This window comes from Mus caroli, chromosome 11 (assembly GCF_900094665.2).
Source record: "Mus caroli chromosome 11, CAROLI_EIJ_v1.1, whole genome shotgun sequence".
Lineage (NCBI taxonomy): Eukaryota > Metazoa > Chordata > Mammalia > Rodentia > Muridae > Mus > Mus caroli.
The window spans coordinates 14,481,911-14,497,938 of record NC_034580.1 but is presented as its reverse complement, the minus strand read 5'-3'; the positions used below and the strand labels follow the sequence as shown (position 1 = coordinate 14,497,938).

At 39.0% G+C, this 16,028-nt stretch overlaps 1 pseudogene; it reads left to right on the top strand.

Annotated features, from left to right (window-relative positions):
* The first annotated feature begins 633 nt into the window (after nucleotides 1-633).
* LOC110304129 lies at nucleotides 634-12,373 on the top strand (annotated as a pseudogene).
* Nucleotides 12,374-16,028: the final 3,655 nt, after the last annotated feature.

Here is a 16,028-nt window from a genome sequence, read left to right as displayed (position 1 = left end):
CTTACGGCATAGTGGTCAGGAAAAGCTTAGGCCCAGGCAAGGTAGTACACACCTTTAATCCCAGGCGACTGAGGCAAGCAGATCTCTGAGATCAAGGCCAGCCTAGGACAAAGCAAATTCCAAAGCCAGGCAGGCATGGTGCAAGAGGAGCTGAGTTCTACATCCTCATTCAAAGAAAGACAGGAACAGATTGACTTCCAGACAGGTAGGACAAGGGACTTAAAATCCACGCCCAAAATGATACATCTCCTCCAACAAGGCCACACCTCTCAAGAGTGCTGCTCCCTGGGCTCTACATATTCGAACCACCACAGTGGGTCACTGAAAAATCAGTGAAGAGATTCTTAAAGGTCTAAAATAAAATTAAGATGAAAGCACAGCATAGCAGAAACTTTGGAAAAAATCAAGGTAATCTTTAAAGAAAGATTTATGCCTCTAAGTACCCACCCCAAGAAGATGGAGAGAGCTGTTGCTGGAGGTGGGTGAGAGGAGGGGCTGAGAAGGACCCTGCACTGGCAGTCTCTCTTGCTGTTTTTGTACCTGAGGGGTCTTCTTTCTCCATCTTACCTTGAGTGCCTCAGTGTCAAGGCACACTTGTCCCTGGTGACACCTTGGCACGCGGTGGACGTGCCTCTCAATGCCACCAACCTCTTTGACTAGGATGTTGAGAAAGCAACTAGTGAGTTAAATACTGCAAAGGCCTGGGGCCTCATCTTGGATATCTGTGATAAGGTTGGCTAATCTTGCACAGGACCTAATGATTGCCTTCGTTCTATCATGAGTAGAGTAAGCCATAAAGACCCCCATGTTGCTATGCAAGTTTTAACTCTTCTAGAAGTGTGTGTATCAAACTCTGCCAAAATATTTGACTTAGAAGTATTTTCAAGAGATTTTGCTAGTGAAGCAAGCAACATATTAAACAAGGGTCATCCTAAAGTATATGAAAAATTAAACTATACTTATCCTAAAGTATGGCAAAAATTAATCGTAAGGCTTTTATGGTTGAACAGACAGATGAATTTAGGAATGGTCCACAGCTTAGTTTGATATTGGTAATGACCAAGAACCTTAAGGTACAAGGTGTAACATTCTCACCTATTGGCTCTTAGGCTACAGAACAAGGGAAAGCAAGCCTGGCTCTGGTAGCCAAGGACCCTGGCACTGTGGCTATCAAAAAGGAAAAAGAAGATTTAGCACAAGCTACTGAGTTGTACCTCAAGGAGCAAAGGCAGCAGTCACCACCATCACACACACACACATACACACACACACACACACACACACACACACACACACACACACACACCCGTGTATCCAAGCCCATCTGAGCTCCTCATGAACCACCAACGTGAAGGCAGAATGCTGTGTACTTTCTGAAGCCTCTGAGGATAATGAGCTTGCTTTTAAAGCTGGAGAAATCATCTCAGTCCTTGATGGCAGTGATCCCAACTGGGGGAAAGGTGAAGCCCATCGAGGCAAGGGTCACTTTCCTTCTAATTTTGTAACTGCAGATCTTACTGCTGAACCAGAAATGATTAAAACAGAGATGAAGATGGTACAATTCAGTGATTCAGATAGAGACAACAGAACCAGAACCAGAACCAGGGTATACTGATGAGGATAAAATGGACCAGTAGTTACAGATGTTGCAAAGTACAGATCCCAGTGATAAACAGGCAGACTTACCAGAGCTGCTTCATCTTGAAGCGATGTGTCACCAGATGGGACCTCTCCTTGATGAGAATCTGGAACATATTGATAGAAAGCATTTAGCACTCTCAGAACTAAAAGTGAAGGTGATAGAAACTCTTTCATTGAATACAAAGTTAATGAATGAAGATCCAATGTATTTTTTTAATTGGATACTTTATTTACATTTCTTTTTTTTCCTCAATTACATTTCCAATGCTATCCCAAAAGTCCCCCATACCCTCCCCGCACCCCCACCCCCCTACCCACCCATTCCCACTTTTTGGCCCTGGCATTCCCCTGTACTGGAGCATATAAAGTTTGCAAGTCCAATGGGCCTCTCTTTCCAGTGATGACCGAGTAGGCCATCTTTTGATATATATGCAGCTAGAGTCAAGAGTTCCGGGGTACTGGTTAGTTCATAATGTCGTTCCACCTATAGGGTTGCAGATCTCTTTAGCTCCTTGGATATTTTCTCTAGCTCCTCCATTGGGGGCCCTGTGTTCCATCCAATAGCTGACTGTGAGCATTCACTTCTGTGTTTGCTAGGCCCCGGTGTAGTCTCACTAGAGACTGCTATATCAGGGTCCTATCAGCACAATCTTGCTAGTGTATGCAATGGTGTCAGCATTTGGAGGCTGATTATGGGATGGATCCCTGAATATGGCAGTCTCTAGATGGTCCATCCTTTTGTCTCAGGTCCAAACTATGTCTCTGTAACTCCTTCCATGGGTGTTTTGTTCCCAATTCTAAGAAGGGGCAAAGTGTCCACACTTTGGTCTTCATTCTTCTTGAGTTTCATGTGTTTGCAAATTGTAACTTATATCTTGGATATCCTAAGTTTCTGGGTTAATATCCACTTATCAGTGAGTACTTATCATTTGAGTTCTTTTGTGATTGGATTACCTCCCTCAGGATAATGCCCTCCAGGTCCAATGGCTCAGCCTTTAAAGGCTAGGCTCACAACCAAAAAGATCCAATGTATTCTATGTGTGCAAAATTACAGAATCAGCAGTATTATATGCAGTCATCTGGTGTTTCTGGTTCCCAGGTATATCCAGGGCCTGCTCAGAGTGGTACCTACTTGGTTGCAGGGAGTGCACAGATGACCCATCTTCAGACCTACAGTCTCCCCTGCCCCCCCCTCCCCCAGAGCAACTGTCTTCTATCAGACAAGGAGCAGTTCCACCCTCTGCTGTGTTTATTGGTAGCAGTGACACCAAAGATAGATGTGATGCACATAGAGAGTTTTCAACTGGGGGAAAAAAAAAAGAACTAACACTACACTTTCAAAGTCTCTTGAAATTTTTAGAATATAAAAAAAAAATTTGATTCACTTGAGGTATTTTGTTTGTTTGTTTATTTTGAGACATGGTTTCACTGTGTAGCCCTGGCTGTCCTGGAACTCACTCTGTAGACCAGATTGGCCTCAATCTCAGAAATCTGACTGCCTCTGCCTCCCAAGGGCTGGGATTAAAGGCGTGGGCTACCACTGCCTGGCATTGATTCACTTGTCTTACCCCACTAGATTTTTAAAATGTCGTTGACACATTGTATCTTTTAATTCTCATTAAAATGGATATAAATAGGTGTTTCAAAGTAATTTGTATTCTGATTTTGTTTAACAGTTTATATATTTATTGTTAAGTTTCAAACTGGAGTCTTAATTTTTCCCTCTTTGTCCCTGTCTCATTTGGAGTCCTATAGAATTATATTTGCTTATTTAGGAGTAAGTTTAATGAATTATTTTAATCCATACAAAAATTCCACAGGTATTTTAGTCATAAATATTTATAATTCCCCTGATTGTACTATAACTATTATTTAAATACCCTAAGCTGTGAGTATCATGTTGACTAGACCTAAGTTTTTCTCCTGTGAGTGCACATTAGATTGGCATTTCTGAGGCTTGTCTGTTTTCTCCTTGACAAATGACTTCAGCTTGGGCAAACAGTGTTGAGGGTGATTAACTGCCAGGTTCATATTTACGGCTCTTTCACTTTTAAGTTTATTTACATTTATTTGAGTTTAAAGTATGTTACCATCAAATAGTAATGTTAAGATTTTAATTCAGGTGTCACATTTTAAGTTTTTTTTTTTAAATAAAACCTCATAAGCAGTTAGATTATAATCTTTTTTGTTCCAATTTAAATATTATGGCATACATGATATACTTTTCTACAAGTCATACTGTATTTTCCTTGTATTTTTATAAGTTCTTTGTCTAAACTTTGAAATGAGATAAGTATGTTTACTTTCTTTACTCTTATTCAATAAAGCGTTTAAAGTATTAGCTAGAGCATTGAGACAGTTGAAAGCTATAAAAGGGATAAAAATAGAAAATAAAGAATTAAACTATAATTAAATTATTGTTATTAATAGGTAGCATAGTTTCACATTTAAAAGACTCCACAGACTCTGCCAGAAAGCTTTTAGATCTGATTTAAATGTCCAATATATAAGTAATGAACTTTTTGATAAAAATTTAGGAAAAATATCCCCTTCAAATTAGATTAAAAATAAACAAGTAAGATATCTTAAAAACAGGCAAGGGGATGAAAGACCTCTATAAGAAAAACTTTATGCATTGGAAAAAGAGAAAGGAGAGAACTAGATAATTGAAAGTCGCCCCCCCCCCCCCCCGCAACCCACACACATGTCATGTTTCCAACTGCAGAGTTAATAATGGAAATGGCTATATTGAGAAGAGTTATCTATAGATTCAATGAAACCCCCATCATAATTTCAAACACATTCTTTATAGAACCAGAAAAAGAATCCTAAAACTTATTTGGAAACACAAAAGACCATGCATATCCAAAAGCACAAAGAACATTGCCAAAGGCATCACAACAGCTGAACTCAAACCATACTGCAGAGCCACAGTGACAAAGGCATCACAACAGCTGAACTCAAACCATACTGCAGAGCCACAGTGACAAAGGCATCACAACAGCTGAAATCAAACCATACTGCAGAGCCACAGTGACAACGGAAGCATGGTACTGGCTCAAAAATAGACATATAGATCAATGGAACACAATAGATGACCCAGAAATAGCCACGGAGCTTTGACACACGACTGTCAAAAATTTCTATCCTATTCAACAAATGGTGCTGTCAAAACTTGTTATCTACCCGTAGAAGAACACAATTAGACCCATATTACTCACCTGAGCAAAAAATCAGTTCAAGCACGTCAAAGATCTGAATTTAAATGCTGAATTACTGAAATCCACAGAAGAACTCATAGGGGAACATTTCAGGATATAGGATATGCGAGACTTAATCACACCAAATACCCCAACCTACCAAAGGGGGCTTCATAAAATTAAAAGCCTTTGCATAGTGAAAGAAAGCAGTATCAGAAGGAAGAGATATCCTGCAGAATGGGAGAAAATATTTGCTAGACATATATCAAACATGGGCTACTATCTAGAATACTTAAAAAACTCCAAACATAACTCTACCGTAAACATAACTCTACCACCAAAAACAACAACGAATCAAAACTCCACAACAACTAACAAAAATTAAGAAATGGGTCAGTGCACTGAACAATTTCCCAAAGGAACAGTATAAATAGCAAATAAAAAATACTATTCACCATCTTCACCCATTAGAGAAATTCTGATTAAAACTACTTTGGGATTCCATCTCTCTTGAGTCAGCAGAGAGAGCCAAGGAAACAAATGGCAATAAAGTGCTTGTGAAGATATGGTGAAAAGGAAGTGTTTCTTCACTGGTGGCAAGGATGTACACTAGGGTGGCCACTGTGGAAATCCACGTGGAAATTTCTGTAAACGTGAACAAAACTACTGCATGGCCCAGCTGTAACTGAGAACTGTATATCCCACACAGCAATATGTCCACATATACTTTACTGTGTCTTCCATCATAATGGCAAGGAAATGGAGTCAGCCTACATATCTACCATCAGATCATGACTGAGTGATGAACATGAAATTGCAGGAAAATAAATGGAAATATATAGTATTACATTCATCAAGGTAACCCAGGCTCAGGAAAATGATTGATACAGGTTTTCTCTCATGTGAGGCCCAATATTTTAATTTTTATGTTTGAATGTTTGTGTGTCAGTGAGTATGGTAAAGGCCCAGGGAAGGGTCTATGAGATGATGAAAAAGGAGGCTTTTAGGGAAGTGCGTAAGTAGGATGATAGGAAACATGGTTTCAAAGTGGGGGGATTGTTTAGATGGGGCAAGAAGGAGAGGGAGGAGAGTGGGTCGAAAGAGATGACCAAAATTATGTATGTAGAAAAATTTCAAAGAGAAACCTTTTGATTTGCATGGTAATAAAAAAAATTAAGACAACTTTGAAAAAGAAGAGATAATGTTGGAAAGGAGTCTAAGTTTATAGAGATTTCCCACAATATTTAAATTTATTTATTTATTTATTTATTTTTACAGTTCTTCAGAAATGTCTTTTAAAGAAAATTGATCTTTAAAGAGCCACCACCCTGTCCACAAGTAGTTAATACCTGAGGCTTAGACAGTACCTTAGCCCATGAATTATCTTCTAAATTTTTTTTGGAACCAAAACAAATTAAATAAACGCCACTTGAAGTAGATAAGTAGATTTGTAACATGGGAAGAGAAAATTAGATGACTTGCAAAATCACCTTGACCTACGGGTTAAGGTCAAATAACTCTTTTGGATGGGCTCAATCTCTAGTTCCTTTTACTTAATGTTCAATCAGTCATTTTATAGTAAAGAGTTGAATTCTTTATCTGTAATATCTATAGAAGTTGCTATTACATATTTCTCTCCAATAAAACAAAATTTCCTATCAGGTGTGTGTGTGTGTGTGTGTGTGTGTGTGTGTGTGTGNGAGAGAGAGAGAGAGAGAGAGAGAGAGAGAGAGAGAGAGAGAGAGAGGGAGAATGTGTGTGTGAGTATGTGCATGTGTGTATATGTGAGATACTATGTACATGTGTGTACGTGTGTGTTCATGTGTGCATGGATGCATGTGTGTGTCCATGTGCATGTGTGTGTTTAATAAATCAGGACTTGAATTAAGAGACATGTTAGCCAAGCAGGATACACACAGGCTTTCTTTACAGATTGCACCTAAAAGATCAGTGTGCATAGATGGCTCATTAGTTTGTCATCCCTACAGCTGGGCCAGCTGCAGTGGCAGTGGACCGAATAATGGCAGTGGCATGGAAGAAGCTCACTTTAAGAAGAAAAGCATAAAACTGCCTGGGCGTGGTTACAGATGTAGATCATTTGAACAGAACTGACACTTAGTCCTCCCTCTTTGCCGCTATTTTTCTCATTACGTCCTTGGAACTTGCTTTCAAGTCTGCTTACCTGGGGTTCTCCCCATTTGCCTGCTGCTTCTAGTCTCTCACATCAGAGATGCCTGACCCTCAGTTTTGTGCTACACTTGTTGATGGAACCTGTTTCTTAGTGTTCAGGTTTCAAACTAACCAGCTGTGCGTGACTGGGAGAAGGAAGGCCTGAGCCTTTGTCCTGAGGGTCTTGCTGTCTGTCAGCTGCATATCTGATGAATTAGAGAGCTTGTGTAGAGAGCACTTTTTTTAAATCAGCAAAACACTTCTATCACTCAAGTCTAGCACCTTCACACCCACAACTCCTTTGACGAGCACCACTGTCAATGAGCTGGCATCTGGAGAAGGAATGTGTGGGGTCTTCTCTAGCACCTTGATAAGACTTACAAATTATTCAAGTTCAAGATGGAGTGTCACGCTTTCACAAAAGTTCAGAACCACAGGAAACCTGGTACCAAATCTATTGCATGATAATTGTTTCACTGAGATAACTTGAAGGTAATTGCACCTTAGCAACCCACAGGTAACCTCACTGAGTCATACTTAGTCCCTATGTAGCTTGCTATTTCTAAAAGGTCAGAAAATCTCCCTTCTCATGTCTCGGGGGTGTCCTACAGGGATGTGGAATTTCAATGGAGTGGAAATTCTCTCAGTCAATGGAGCCTTGCTATAAATATTCATGGCAAAACTTTTGAGAAGAAGTTAGGAAGTGAGCCCAAATAAATCCCATCGACCCGGAGAGGCAATGCAGAGTTCCACCTGTCAGCATGGATTTGCTTGGAATGTGTTCTGTTGCATCAGTACTGGTTTCTGGGCAACCCACATACTCTCTATACCAGTACCAAGTCATCACTTTTCTGCTCATTGGAAAGCAGAGGCTTTCGGACTGAACTCCCACAACACATCATGCCCTCTCGGAATCTCTTATCTTTAGAAACAAAGAATTTAAAAATTTATGCATGTCCCGATGCAGCCAGATATGTCAGCCTATATAAAATTACTGGGAAATTTAGAATTTGTTGTGCACTGTGAATACTGCTTTTGAACTCAGTGGTTAAAAATTCAATTAAATAATACTCATTGTGATACAGTCTAGAAATTATATAATTTGTATTACATTGGTAACCTCACTCTTCTCATTGAAGATTTGTACATGAGGGGAAGTGTTTGCCAATTTCAGAGTTGAAGATATGACTCAATGGGTAAAGTACTTGTAAAGGACGAGGAAGGGAGTTCAGATTCCCAGCTCTCAAGTAAGAGCCAGGCCAATACATCTGTAACCCCAGCACAGAGGGCATGCCGATAGAGACACGATGCTTACTGGCAAGACAGGAAACCCCATGATCAGCAAGAGAGCTTATCTCAAAAATAATGTGCAAAGCAATACAAGAAAATATCCAACATCCACCTCTTGTCTTTATATGTACATGTACAGAAGAGCACACACAAACACATATGTGAACATGTATGCATGCCTGACAAGAATGCATACTCAATAAATAAATACCCTTACCTTTTAGTCATAATGGTGGCTTTTGTGTTTATTACAAACTTCAGACCGAAGTGTTATACGTTTTAGCCGAAGATGTTCTCAAAAGATTATCTAAATGAAACTACATAAAAGGAATAAATTCTAATGTTCTATAGGACAGTAGAGTGTCAACAGCACATAAAATTTTATAATTCATTTTATAAAGCACTAAAAGAGCTAAAAGGTTTCCAATTCCCACAGAAAGAATAAGTACTTAAGCCTATGAAAATATGAGTTACCCCGGTTTTATCATTACGCATTGTTTATATGTAGTAGGCTACTGCATCATACCCCATGAAGTATTAAATTATTATACATGAATGATGAAATAAAAAAGAAAAAGAATGGAGAAAACAAAAAGTTATCTGTCCCCCAAGAATTCAGTCAAGGGCTGGAGATTTGGCTCATGCATAAGAACACTTGTTGCTTTTAAGGAGACCAGGGTTGGGTTCCCAGCACCTGTGTGGTAGTTCCCAACTATCCATCACTCCAGTTACTGGATAGAAATCACATTTTGAACTCTGTGAGCATCATGCATAGATATGGTACACGTATACACATGAACACAAAACAAACTCAAAACAAAATAACCGAAGGAAATAAAATAAAATAAAAATAAAATAAAATAAAAACATTACAGGTACAGACTTCATGGTTTGAATACAGAGATACTGTGTAAAAAGATCTTTCATAAATCATATACTTTATCTTCCTATGCACATCCTAGAAGTATCCACCACAAAGAAAGAAAGAAACAAACAAACAAACAAAACCCATAGATGTTGGTGCCTTTTAGTGTTCAATTAGCAAAGAAAACAAGTAGGCACCCTTTCTGGTCATGCCACGTGGAATGGAATCCAAAGGCAGTCAAAGCATAGACTTGCCTGACATAGCCAATTAGATTCAAAGGAAAGAATTTATAATTCTGTGCATATAAAATAATGAAAATATTCAATCCAAGTACCTTTTACTTACTTACCTCGACCTTCATTCATTGGTTTCCCTGTTTTCCCACTAAATAATTTGGGAACTGTATTCATCTAATAAATTCAAAGACTGTATATAAATGATAAAATTCCAACTACGGTATAGATCTGAGAGCTCCAGGAAGTTGTCAGTCTTAGTTACAATATATTATATGTTATTAGATGTATATTAGTTATGCTTAATTATTAGTATCATTATCATTATATTAGTTATGCTCAATTATTAGTATCAGTATCAGTGTTAGCATAGGTCATTCTGAAAGGAGAAATGTGATTGCAGTGGGCCCTCAATCAAATAAGAGCGGGATGAGAGTAACTATGCCTTATGATCAATTTTTTCTGTGCTGCATGTGTGAAAATAACTCTATCATCTTTCCACAAGCCACGGTGATATCTATTTCTAATTACATGAATATCATTGAAGGCATATACGTAATTAGTTCTCTGAAAATTAGGGATGATGCCAGCAAAACTTATCTTCATCTCCATGACTCTAAATTGTAAAGAAGATCACACCAGGTGCCACCCCTGGAAGTTTTGTCTGTCTGTCTGTCTGCTTGTTTGTAGCAGGACCAAGGTCTTTAGAAGAGGATCATTTCAGGATATGCTTTGCTACATTATCTTGGCCAAGCCATTTTCTCTCCTCTTATAATTAGGTCCTCCACCCCTTTTGCTATAGCTACTAACAGATATTCAATGAAAAATTTAGAAAATGAGTTTCTGTCTTGAAATACAGTTTTTCAGTGGACAAAGGTAAATGTTCCTGCTTTTCTGCCTGGACCTTCCATCTAACAAGATTTATTCTCCATCACATTTTCTGTAGTATGCACTTAGGAGCCCCAGGTGAGAAACAAGCGGTTAGCCTTTGCAAGTCCTGTAGGTAATAGGCAACCGTCCTCACATAAATTCTTTTAAAGTGGGCTAGGTGAAACATGAATATACCATTCCAAGTGCAAGCCCAAACTCAAAGTTTTTCTTTCCTATAGACTATTTCCCAGGGATTTCCAAGCATGGGCATTTCACAGTTCAGCTATGAAATAATATCTCCAGATCACCATCCAGGGATCTTGAGCTATAGCTAAAAGAAACGAGTACAGAAAGAAAAAGGAATGTTTGCTTCTATGACATTACTGCAATTTCCCAAAGACTTTTTATTGTTTTTAACAATCACTCAGCAATATGATTAGACAAACAAGTCTCTCAATGCACAAATCAGAAATGTTGATTTTTTTAGGCAGTATGGCACCCCCTTCTACTTCCCACAGTCCTCTGTTCTCATGGAAGAGGTTAGGTCACAGTTCCTGAGGTTCAGATGATACAAGGTTACTATGCAATGATTTTTTTAATTGATGATGCTAGGCTGCTTAGCAAAAAAGGGTCAGCAGCCACTTTTGTGCCATAAACTGGCAGTTATGGTTATTTAATATCTATTATTCTTTAGAAAACTGCACTCAATCAATTAGAGCTGAACCAATTCAGTTTGAATATGTTCATATTTTTATCTTTGTTATTCATTCAGTTCTAATTATTAGGAATAAAATACACTCTGGATATACTGTAGACTTCCATAATGTTTTCCGTAGAAGTATAATAGGAGTAACACACATGACCTCTGTGTTGTAAAAGGAGGTGTAAGGAAAATCTGTATGTGTTGGCATTCCCTAAAAGAGGCTGCGCTTAGAACCACTGTACTAATTCCTCCTTCCTATGGTTTCAACTCTCTGAAGTATCTCAACTGTCCACTGTGAGTTATGTTATGTGTGACACTACCAAGAAAATCTTTCAAAATGTTAAGTCCTTTCATGTGTCTGTTAGCTACTAAATTCTTTTTAAATTAACCCTAAATATCACACACTTGTCTCTGGCTCTTCTTTGTCTACAAACTAAAAATATAAAAATGGAGAATCACTTATTCAAAGTCATTCTTCTCTAGTAAGGATGCTGCTTTGAGAAGGTGAACTAACTAGAAGAATATGGAGAATCGAAATTCAAAAACTGAATAGTGATAGGAAAGAATGCTACTGTAGTGACAACTACCATTTGTTGGAATTCCTCTGTCCAGTCCTTTTGCTCAACCTTTCTGGGTATCATCTCATTTATTTTCATCTGCTTCTGTTGCACCAGTGGGAAGCGAGGGCTGACTCTGAAGTGAGGCTCCTGTGCTTACAGAAGAAAGATGCAGGTGAGATGATGAGATTGGGCCAATGTGAGAGTAGGGACGTATAGATATGTTGTGTGTGGGAATGTGTGTATATGTGTATGTCCACATGCATGAATATATAAATAAGTGTAGATTTGTGGGCACATGTAAACTAGGGTGTGCATTTATGCATATGTGTGTGTGCACGTGTGCATGTGTGTGTGCACCGGCGTTCAGGGACTGGGAACTGGGGAGATGTCTGAAGTAATACTGACAGGATTAATATTAGTATATTAGTGTAGAACACATACTCAGGAGATTGCTGGAGTTTTTCAATTCTTCCTGTCTACTAATCGCAATAGTACTCTCATGATAAATTATCTGCTTTTTCTTAGAGATGTTTAAGTGAGTCCCTGACATTGTGCTGACAGTTAAGGACTGCTTTTCCTTTCTTCAGGTATAGTACAAGTGTGTGTGTATGTGTGTGTGTGTGTGTGTGTGTGTGTGTGTGTATTCCAAATATTTATACCTGGAACTGTGTAAGTCAATTGGAACCAGAGGAATGAGGTCCTGAGCCATATGAGACATTCTGGAACTTGGGTGAAGGTTCTGATGTTCCCTTTCAGGTGCTGTCAAACTGCACTATGGAGATAAACTGATGAATAAGCCTGTCAAATGCCCATGCTACACTCTTGCTCTTGGCATTGTTTAGTGTCTTATGATATTTGTGACAAGTTATAATATTTGCTTCTCCAAGTTTCTTCTTTGTCTCTGTATATAGCTTACTTCCCCCTTCTTTAAAGAATGAAGCCAACTTATTTACTTTAAAGCATTAAGCAAAAGAGAACAATGAATCTGGAAATGCTGAATTTTCATTGTACATCCAACTCAAAAAAAGATGGCTCCCGAGGAAACCGATAGTCATGTGAGCTTGCACAGTGCTTTATGGGTAAACTTGCTGTTTTAACAACAGATTTGCAGGATTGTGATATTTATAATAATCTATAATCATCTCATGGTCCCTCAGGACAGAGGCCCTGGTCACACACAGTGATGTCCTTCACATGTTTTCTCTTACCTTCTGCTTCACTCTTGGCCATCCAATTAGATTCCTAATTTAGCTGCAACTTGGGGGCAGCAGGTTTCAGGGGAGTCCAGGTCATCAGTTCCCTACTTGTTATGCAGAACAGTATACTGGGGCACTGGAACTCCTGGATGCAGACATCTTGAAGGTATTTTAACACCCACCTACCCTATTCTTTCTCTTCATCATAAGGCAACTCTGTAAGTAGATTTGATGGAGGAGAAATATATTGAACTGGCTTTGTTCCAACAAGAGTTATTAGCTTAGGAGTAAATGTTTTAGAGCTGTTGTGAAGAAATGTCACTCCCAATCCCAACCTGGCATCACGTGGGTTCCATCTTTGATCCATTGATTTGCATATGGCTTCCCAAACACTCCTGAATGCTTGTAGCCTCAAACACCGAAGGAAAGATGCCATCAGCCCCATTAGATCATGATCCGGGAAGCCACAGCTAATTTTAAAGAGCTCCAAGGACCATTCGTCTCATCAGTCATCTGGAGCCTGCTGCAGCAGCCTGCTTGATTTCTGAGAATCTGCTTTCCTGACACTCTCCGTTTTAGCCCCTTTGCTTTCCAGCTACAATTGGCCTCCTAAATCTTAAGTTTGCTTTCTCCTTCAGACTTTAAGAAGACGCTTTCCAGATATTGCAGTCATGAAACAAACAGACATTAAAATGTTTTAAGTAGAACACTTGTGATGTATATCTTTCATCCCAGCACTTGGTAAGCTGAGGTAGGCAGATCTCTGTGCGTTTGAGGTCAGCTTGGTTTACAGTGTGAGTTCTAGGATAGCCAGGGCTATACAGTGAAATCCTGTTTCAAATAAAACAACAACAACAAAAACAAAAACACGCAATAAACTCAAAACCAAACAAAATTCTTTCTAGAAAGAATAGTGCTCAAATTTCATTTGGAACTGAAGGGCAGCTCCTTCTGTGCCAACACACTTCCTGTGACTAAAGCCATTAAATATCCTACTAGTCATGAAGATAGAGAGAGATCCAAGGTGACAGACACTATTTCATCTGTTGATCTGTGGGTTTCACTAGGTAATGTGATAAGCATGTCACAGTAGGGCTGGGAGGTTTTAGGTCCCTGAGGTGCTATGACAGTTTCCCTAGTAGGAAATGTTCTAAAATGTCTCCTAAACACCTCCATCACCTGATAGCCACAGTTTTCTTTCCTTGGTGACTTAATCCTAAAGAAAAGGCAATGGAGCATCCCTTCTGAGGACAAGCTTCCGTGTCTGTCTTTTGAGCACACCCTTTCTTTCCTTGCTGGTGTGAGTGAAGAAGGTGGCCTCATTAATAAGATGGCATCATGTGACCAATTTCCCACAAGAAAACTGGTTGTTCAGGATCCTACTTACAGGCAGGTGACAGAGTTTATGGCTCAAGAGACACCCAAGCAGAAGACTCAGGTGAGCTATCCAGATTTCTGAACCACTGATAAATAAATATTTTGAAGGCAATTCCTAACACAATACCAAATATACACAAGCCCCTCCAATTATTGATTTCCAGGGCTGTCTCTGTCTTATTTTGTAAACCACCATACCAGCATTTTCTGGTCACAGTACCCAGGAAATGTCAGTAATCTATAATCTCTCCTTTGACTCCAGGCAGCCATTTTCACTCCTGGTTCACTAAGCAACGTTCAACCTGTCAGAAACTAGGGCATACAGATTCTATTATAGCCACTATATTTAACACAGGAGCCTGGATAATAAGGTCAGAGAGGTATTTTACAGCCCTAGACTGGCATCATATCTTTTCTGGACTAGGGGCACTTTCCATGGTTCTGACTGAAAATAGCAGTTATTTTTTTCTTTCCCCTGATCAGTTATCTTTACTGAAAATGTACGTTCCTGTCGCTCCTGACAGGGAGGACTTGTATTAGACACCATGGGCTTGCACCTGAATACCCAAGTGATGCATTACATGAATATAATTTACATAATGAGCCAGGCAAAATGCTCGTGTTAGAGTGAACATGCTCGTCAACATTTAGAAATGTTGCAATCCTGACAGAGAGCTGCCTCTCAGAGCGAAGGAAAGAATAGCTATCCATCTCCCACACACTTTTATCAGAGGCTGTGGTGCAAATACTATTCATGAAGAGAATTCCTATAGTTTATTCCAAAAATATATGATATTTGTCCTACATTCTGATGTTAATAAAGCTAGCACTTTATGTTTACCTGGATGCCTTGATGATTATTCTTCTAATCTTTAATGGCTCTGTAAGATTAAACTCAAGCACCAAGTATATTTTCTGATTAACTTGTGATTTACAATTAGACAATAATTATAAATATCTGTTAAAAGTGAGATTCTGAAGGAATTATATTTTGGCTTCTCACCAGTGTCTGTCTTATAATTATAAGCTTTGAGGGGATTAAACAATTATAATAAATTATGATGGTATGAAGCCCCAGGATGATGGACACAGTAGCTTGGCCCATGTTTTGATAACTATCTACTGGCCTTCCATCTACTGTGCAGCTTTAGACTCTCTTCACACTTTAGCAAAGCTGCCTCAGACTCCAACAATTACAATTGAGCTTCAGGATTCTTTTACTTTTAGTAGTCTAGGCTTCTTGAAACTGGGCACAGCATGCTCAAGCTATCCAGGCAGAACATTCAGAAAGCTGGTAGCTTTCCACAAACGTGCTAATGGATTCGAGCTACAAGTATTGCCCATATTAACTCTGAAGTGAAACACTTGTTCATTTGTTTCTTCCTTGGATTTTGAAATTTAGCTATGAATCTAATATGGTATTGAAATATGTCTCCTTGATAGAAGACAGAGCAAACAAAAAACAAACGAACAAAAGCTTAAATAGCCATTCTGTGGTTCAGAAGCCTCTCTCAAACCCACCATCAAGTCTTCATGTAAAAACCAATACAATGTATAAGAGAAACATTTTTGTGACTTAAAATTGTTATGCCTGGTCTTAAATAAAGCACAGATCTTGGGATGCTTCAAGTAAGTAGTCAAGACCTTGAGCTTGTCACTGGCTTTTGATAAGAGTTCCTATATGCAGTACTGGGCACACCATCACTGGCTGGATGCCTGAAACAAGAGCCAGACGAGATCCTCACACATCCTGGCATTTCTCTCCCCTCTACCCTACTGACCTTAGCAAATGTACTGAGCAACCCGAGAAGCATGAGCTAAACACTAACTTAAAAGGAATGTATTAGTTTTGGTCAAATGCTGACACTTACCCAGAAATGGGTGAAATGAAAAGGCATTAAAGGCCTTTGCTTTGGAATGGGAA